This window comes from Elaeis guineensis, chromosome 2, assembly GCF_000442705.2.
Source record: "Elaeis guineensis isolate ETL-2024a chromosome 2, EG11, whole genome shotgun sequence".
NCBI lineage: Eukaryota > Viridiplantae > Streptophyta > Magnoliopsida > Arecales > Arecaceae > Elaeis > Elaeis guineensis.
Genome location: NC_025994.2, coordinates 92,310,572 through 92,319,517, shown reverse-complemented (window position 1 = coordinate 92,319,517; position 8,946 = coordinate 92,310,572).

Below are 8,946 nucleotides of genomic sequence, written 5' to 3'. Positions count from 1 at the left end.
TTATTTAATCAAATGGTCATATTTGAATCTAAATTTTTTATCTATTTAATAAAAAAATTAAGTGCAGATTGTCAATTTTTTTACCGAATAGGATTGTGCACATGTCTGCACTTGAACAAAAATATTTTTAATTGTGACTAAAATTATTTCATCAAACATATTTTTTTAATCATATTTTATTTATATTTTCTATTTTCTCTCAACAATAGAAAGCAAGGCAGTGGCATTAAAAAAAAAAAAGTGTGGTAAATTTTTAGTTTAAACAACAGATTAATTGTTAAAATTATCTAAAAAATAATTTTACTACAAGAAAAAGATTTTGATATATATTAAATGCCTTTTCACTTTTGATGATAGATATGTCTTGAACAAATATTTCCAACCATATCAAAAATTATATTGAATCTTTCATGGCACATGCTGTGCTTGGGACATGTATATGTGACATTTTTATGGCTAGTACATTTGTCTTGGCTTTTTCCTTAAAAGGAATGCGAGAAAGACTTTGAGATGCTTGAGAACTATCACATAATATGATAGTCCAATCTAGATCTTGAGGCTAGACATAAAAAATAATTCAACCACATTCTACAACTAATAACCAACTTTCACAATGAAATAAAATATCAAGCATATCATTACATGATTTTTATCAAATATGCCTAGCTAACTAAAAATCTTATTATTTTTTTTTCAAAAAATGAAGAGGGAAATATGTTCATAAGAAAGCAAGAAACAACAGAGATCTAAAGAACACGAACTGCGATCATTCAATAAAGGAGGCAATTACAGGTCAGGTGGTCCTTTTAGTCAACATAATGGTGAGGTTGGCCTCGAAGTGGACAAGTTGATTAGCTTCCTTTAGAGGCATGAATGCAGGAGACATAATGGAAGGAAGATAGTGTGGTTTGGATGCTTTAAAGCAACACATGCATTATGTATGCCCAACCATTATGCTACAAGACTATATGGCAGCCGATTGCCTTCAAGCACAAAGCCCAAATCCAGCTACCTATGTACCATGCGACACAGCAGAGTATTCTAGCAATGCAGTCTCTGATTAGAAATCCAATACCAAGTTGAAGGAGGACGAATAAAGCCATCGAAGTTCGGCTTGTAATGGCCTAGCTGTGGAATAGCAATTACTTGCCGATGGATGTAATCTAGGAATGGCAATCGGATCGAATCGGATCAGATCGGATCATATACGGATTGACTCAAAAAACTCTGTTTATCTCAACAGGTCAGATTTCAAAATCCAAATCCGATCTACTTAATAAATAGGTCACTCGATCCGACCTATTTATAATCCATTTATAATAATTTATTAAAAAAAAATCAACCGGACCAACCCGGTAATCTGTTTAAAAGAAAAATTAAAAATCTGAGAGGGCTCTGTCTCGTCGGATCTTTGCCTGCCCGCCCTCCTCCCGCTCCGCTTAAATGTCGCACCGTCGACCGCCTCCATCTCTGCTTGACCGCCTCCAGCTCCACCCGACCACCGTGTTGTTGACGTCCGACCGCCTCCAATTCTGCCCGACCGCCGTGCTAACCCTAGATCCCTCTCTCCTCCCCCGACATCGCTATCGAAACCCTAACCCTAGATCCCTCCACCTTCTCGGTTGTCTCCGTCGCTCCCTCACCCTTCTCGACTGGTCTTTCCTCCACCGCTACCCTCCCTCTAGGTCTCCGCCTCCTTCGCCTCCCCTTCCTCCACTACTACCTCCCCTTCCACCGCCCCCTCGACTGATCCCTCCCCTTCCTCATGCTAGCATGGTGTTCGTGCGATCGTACCCCACATGAAGCTCTCTATCACACTGACCTCCGTAGTCTTCAGTTTCGGCAAAGGGAAGAGAAAAGAGAAATGAGAACAGAAAAAATAGAAAATGGGCAGCGTGGCATGTTATCGACGGAATGGGACGTATCATGGTCCAATTTTCATATGCGCAGGCAGATGAAATTTAAAAAAATAAGCATGGAGGTTAAACATTATATGGGTTAAACGAGTAATGTTACAATTCGATCCGATTTGATCTGATCTAACTCATTTATTGAACGGATTATACGGATCCACACGAACAAAGTCGTGCCTGATTAAACAATTAAAATTATCCTCTTGATGAGGGGAGTTCATTGATAAGTGTGAGTGTGTATTATTTAACAAGTATTATTGGGTGTGTAATAATTGTCAAACATGAACCGCATGTAAGTTCTACATGATGTAGAAAATAATAGACAATATATTATTTATTTGAGCATCTTCCACCGCTATGATAATCTTATCTAGAAGTAAGCACATATATACTTATGAACTATTTGATGCTTCCGGCAATAAATTCAAGCACAAGATTGTAGATACCTAATGACCTTACAAAGAAGTGCATTTTTTTTGATCATGTTGATTTGTTTGGCAATAAATTAGAACAAAGGATGATCTATCTACACTACAAGAAAAGAGAGTTTTTACAATAAAAATGCCATTTTGATTGGCATTTTTAAAAATGTCATTCAAAATGGCATTTTTAAAAATGACATTTATAATGGCATTCTTAAAAATATCATTTTAAATGGTATTTTCTTTTTTTTTTCGGACGATGCCATCGTGGAAAAAAAGGGGTGACGTGGCAGGGAGAAAACGCCATTCAAAATGGCATTTTTTCCTTTTGCATTATTTTAGTAAAAAAGTTAGATTTTGAATTATTTATATAAATAACTTTTTTTTGTATTATTTAGAAAAAGAGCTCTAGATTTTGATTTATCTTTAAAGTTGTGCATCCTTAACAGAGTAGAAGTGGCAACGGTACATGAAAATTGCATGTACGCCCGTACCAGGCCTGTTACATGCATCCAAAAATAGGATCCAACAGTGAGCAAGTATTCACTATCAACCAAAAAGAAATTCACAGACATGTCAATTCATATTGGTCAGTAGGCCTGCAACATGCATCCAAAACAACTTTATTTTAACGCTGAAAAGAAAAATAGATCACGAGGGTGGTTGTCCGCAGGTATAAAAAGGTTTGTTACAATAGCTATCCTCAAAAGCAGATCTCTAAAATCTTTGTTTCTTTCTGTTTCTGGGCAAACTGCCAAAGAACACAAGGAAAACAGCTTAGGTCCCAAAGTAAAATGACGTTTTCTTCTTTTTTTTTTCGAACGATGCCATCGTGGAAAAAAAGGGATGACGTGACAGGGAGAAAATACCATTCAAAATGGCATTTTCTCCTTTTACATTATTTTAGTAAAAAAATTAGATTTTAAATTATTTATATAAATAAAATTTTTTTGTATTATTTAGAAAAAGAGCTCTAGATTTTGATCTATCTTTGAAATTGTACATCCTTAACGGAGTAGAAGTGGCAACGGTACATGAAAATTGCATGTACGCCCATACCAGGCCTGTTACATGCATCCAAAAATAGGATCCAATAGTGAGCAAGTATTCACTATCAACCAAAAAGAAATTCACTGATATGTCAATTCATATTGGTCAGTAGGCCTGCAACATGCGTCCAAAACAACTTAATTTTAACGCTGAAAAGAAAAATAGATCATGGGAGTGGTTGTCTGCAAGTATAAAAAGGTTTGTTACATAGCTATCCTCAAAAGCAGATATCTAAAATCTTTGTTACTTTCTGTTTCTGGGCAAACCGCCAAAGAACAGAAAGAAAACATCTTAGGTCCGATAGTAAAATGGCGTTTTCTTTCTTTTTTCTTTTTTTGGAAGATGCCATCAAGGAAAAAAAGGGGTGATGTGACAGGGAGAAAACGCCATTCAAAATGGTGTTTTTCCCTTTTGTATTATTTTAGTAAAAAAGTTAGATTTTGAATTATTTATATAAATAATTTTTTTTTGTATTATTTAGAAAAAGAGCTCTAGATTTTGATCTATCTTTGAAGTTGCGCATCCTTAACAGAGTAGAAGTGGCAACGGTACATGAAAATTGCATGTACGCCCGTACCAGGCCTGTTACATGCATCCAAAAATAAGATCCAGCAGTGAGTAAGTATTCACTATCAACCAAAAAGAAATTCACTGACATGTCAATTCATATTGGTCAGTAAGCCTGCAACATGCATCCAAAACAACTTTATTTTAACGCTGAAAAGAAAAATAGATCACGGGAGTGGTTGTCTGCAGGTATAAAAAGGTTTGTTACAATAGCTATCCTCAAAAGTAGATCTCTAAACTCTTTGTTTCTTTCTATTTCTGGGCAAACCGCCAAAGAACACAAGGAAAACAGTTTAGGTCCCATAGTAAAATGGCATTTTTTTTTTCGGACGATGCCATCGTGGAAAAAAAGGGGTGACGTGACAGGAAGAAAACGCCATTCAAAATGATATTTTCCCCTTTTGCATTATTTTAGTAAAAAAGTTAGATTTTGAATTATTTATATAAATAAATTTTTTTTATTTAGAAAAAGAGCTCTAGATTTTGATCTATCTTTGAAGTTGTGCATCCTTAACAGAGTAGAAGTGGCAACGGTACTTGAAAATTGCATGTACGCCCGTACCAGGCCTGTTACATGCATCCAAAAACAGGATCCAGTAGTGAGCAAGTATTCACTATCAACCAAAAAGAAATTCACTGACATGTCAATTCATATTGGTCAGTAGGCCTGCAACATGCGTCCAAAATAACTTTATTTTAACGCTGAAAAGAAAAATAGATCACGGGGGTGGTTGTCTGCAGGTATAAAATGGTTTGTTACAATAGCTATTCTCAAAAGCAGATCTCTAAAATCTTTGTTTCTTTCTGTTTCTGGGCAAACCGCCAAAGAACACAAGGAAAACAGCTTGGGTCCCATAGTAAAATGATGTTTTCTTCTTTTTTTTTTTCGGACGATGCCATCATGGAAAAAAATGGGTGACGTGACAAGGAGAAAACGCCATTCAAAATGTCATTTTTCTCTTTTGCATTATTTTAGTAAAAAGTTAGATTTTGAATTATTTATATAAATAATTTTTTTTATATTATTTAGAAAAAGAGCACTAGATTTTGATCTATCTTTGAAGTTGTGCATCATTAACAGAGTAGAAGTGGCAACGGTACATAAAAATTGCATGTATGCCCATACCAGGCCTGTTACATGCATCCAAAAATAGGATCCAGCAGTAAGCAAGTATTCACTATCAACCAAAAAGAAATTCACTGACATGTCAATTCATATTGGTCAGTAGGCCTGCAACATGCGTCCAAAACAACTTTATTTTAACACTGAAAAGAAAAATAGATCACGGGGGTGGTTGTCTGTAGATATAAAAAGTTTTGTTACAATAGCTATCCTCAAAAGCAGATCTCTAAAATCTTTGTTTCTTTCTGTTTCTGGGCAAATCGCCAAAGAACACAAGGAAAACAGCTTAGGTTCCATAGTAAAATGGCATTTTCTTTTCTTTTTTTTTTTTTTTTTTCGGACGATGCCATCGTGGAACAAAAGGGGTGACGGGCCAGGGAGAAAATGCCATTCAAAATGGCATTTTCACCTTTTGCATTATTTTAGTAAAAAAGTTAGATTCTGAATTATTTATATAAATAAATTTTTTTTTGTATTATTTAGAAAAAGAGCTCTAAATTTTGATCTATCTTTGAAGTTGTGCATCCTTAACAGAGTAGAAGTGGCAACGGTACATGAAAATTGCATGTACGCGCGTACCAGGCTTATTACATGCATCCAAAAAAAGGATCCAGCAGTGAGCAAGTATTCACTATCAACCAAAAAGAAATTCACTGACAAGTCAATTCATATTGGTCAGTAGGCCTGCAATATGCGTCCAAAACAACTTTATTTTAACGCTGAAAAGAAAAATAGATCACAGGGGTGGTTGTCTGTAGGTATAAAAAGATTTGTTACAATAGCTATCCTCAAAAGCAGATCTCTAAAATCTTTGTTTCTTTCTGTTTCTTGGCAAACCGCCAAAGAACACAAGGAAAACAGCTTAGGTCCCATAGTAAAATAGCGTTTTCTTTTCTTTTTTTTTTTTTGGACGATGCCATCGTGGAAAAAAAAGGGTGACGTGACAGGGAGAAAATGCCATTCAAAATGGTATTTTCCCCTTTTGCATTATTTTGGTAAAAAGGTTGGATTTTGAATTATTTATATAAATAATTTTTTTTTGTATTATTTAAAAAAAGAGCTCTAGATTTTGATCTATCTTTGAAGTTGTGCATCCTTAACAGAGTAGAAGTGGCAATAGTACATAAAAATTGCATGTACACCCATACCAGGCCTATTACATGCATCCAAAAACAGGATCCAACAGTGAGCAAGTATTCGCTATCAACCAAAAAGAAATTCACAGACATGTCAATTCATATTGGTCGGTAGGCCTGCAACATGCGTCCAAAACAACTTTATTTTAACGCTGAAAAGAAAAATAGATCATGGGGGTGGTTGTCTGCAGGTATAAAAAGGTTTGTTACAATAGCTATCCTCAAAAGCAGATCTCTAAAATCTTTGTTTCTTTCTGTTTCTGGGCAAACCGCCAAAGAACACAAGGAAAACAGCTTAGGTCCCATAGTAAAATGGCATTTTCTTTCTTTTTTTTTTTTCGGACGATGCCAACGTGGAAAAAAAGGGGTGACGTGACAGGGAGAAAACACCATTCAAAATGGCATTTTCTCCTTTTGCATTATTTTAGTAAAAAGGTTAGATTTTGAATTATTTCTATAAATAAATTTTTTTTGTATTATTTAGAAAAAGAGCTTTAGATTTTGATCTATCTTTGAAGTTGTGCATCCTTAACAGAGTAGAAGTGGCAACGGTACAAGAAAATTACATGTACGCCCGTACCAGGCCTGTTTCATGCATCCAAAAATAGGATCCAGCAGTGAGCAAGTATTCACAATCAACCAAAAAGAAATTTACTGACATATCAATTCATATTGGTCAGTAGGCCTGCAACATGCATCCAAAACAACTTTATTTTAACGCTAAAAAGAAAAATAGATTACGGGGGTGGTTGTCTGCAGGTATAAAAAGGTTTATTACAATAGCTATCCTCAAAACCAGATCTCTAAAATCTTTGTTTCTTTCTGTTTCTGGACAAACCGCCAAAGAACACAACGAAAACAGCTTAGGTCCCATAGTAAAATGGCATTATTATTATTTTTTTTTTTTTTGGACGATGCCATCGTGGAAAAAAAGGGGTGACATGACAGGGAGAAAATGCTATTCAAAATGGCATTTTCCCCTTTTGCATTATTTTAGTAAGAAAGTTAGATTTTGAATTATTTATATAAATATTTTTTTTTTGTATTATTTAGAAAAAGAGCTCTAGATTTTGTTCTATCTTTGAAGTTGCGCATCTTTAACAGAGTAGAAGTGGCAACGGTACATAAAAATTGCATGTACGCCCGTACCAGGCCTGTTATATGCATCCAAAAATAGGATCCTGCAGTGAGCAAGTATTCACTATCAACCAAAAAGAAATTCACAGACATGTCAATTCATATTGGTTAGTAGGCTTGCAACATGCATCCAAAACAACTTTATTTTAATGCTGAAAAGAAAAATAGATCACAGGGGTGGTTGTCTGCAGGTATAAAAAGGTTTGTTACAATAGCTATCCTCAAAAGCAGATCTCTAAAATCTTTGTTTCTTTCTATTTCTGGGCAAACCGCCAAAGAACCCAAGGAAAACAGCTTAGGTCCCATAGTAAAATGGCGTTTTCTTTTCTTTTTTTTTTTGGACGATGCCATCGTGGAAAAAAAGGGGTGACGTGACAGGGAGAAAATGTCATTCAAAATGGCATTTTCCCCTTTTGCATTATTTTGGTAAAAAAGTTAGATTTTGAATTATTTATATAAATATTTTTTTTTTGTATTATTTAGAAAAAGAGCTCTAGATTTTGATCTATCTTTGAAGTTGTGCATCCTTAATAGAGTAGAAGTGGCAACGGTACATGAAAATTACTTGTACGCCCATACCAGGCCTCTTACATGCATCCAAAAACAGGATCCAGCAGTGAGCAAGTATTCGCTATCAACCAAAAAGAAATTCATAGACATGTCAATTCATATTGGTCGGTAGGCCTGCAACATGCGTCCAAAACAACTTTATTTTAACGCTGAAAAGAAAAATAGATCATGGGGGTGGTTGTCTGCAGGTATAAAAAGGTTTGTTACAATAGCTATCCTCAAAAGCAGATCTCTAAAATCTTTGTTTCTTTTTGTTTCTGGGCAAACCGCCAAAGAACACAAGGAAAACAGCTTAGGTCCCATAGTAAATGGCGTTTTCTTTTTTTTTTTTTTTTCGGACGATGCCATCATGGAAAAAAAGGGGTGACGTGACAGGGAGAAAACGCCATTCAAAATGGCATTTTCTCCTTTTTCATTATTTTAGTAAAAAGGTTAGATTTTGAATTATTTATATAAATAATTTTTTTGTATTATTTAGAAAAAGAGCTCTAGATTTTGATCTATCTTTGAAGTTGTGCATCCTTAACAGAGTAGAAGTGGCAACGGCACAAGAAAATTGCATGTACGCCCGTACCAGGCCTGTTTCATGCATCCAAAAATAGGATCCAGCAGTGAGCAAGTATTCACAATCAACCAAAAAGAAATTTACTGACATATCAATTCATATTGGTCAGTAGGCCTGCAACATGCATCCAAAACAACTTTATTTTAACGTTAAAAAGAAAAATAGATCACGGGGGTGGTTGTCTGCAGGTATAAAAAGGTTTGTTACAATAGCTATTCTCAAAACTAGATCTCTAAAATCTTTGTTTCTTTCTGTTTCTGGGCAAACCGCCAAAGAACACAAGGAAAACAGCTTAGGTCCCATAGTAAAATGGCGTTTTCTTTCCTTTTTTTTTTTTGGATGATGCCATCGTGGAAAAAAAGGGGTGACGTGACAGGGAGAAAACACCATTGAAAATGGCATTTTCCCCTTTTACATTATTTTAGTAAGAAAGTTAGATTTTGAATTATTTATATAAATAATT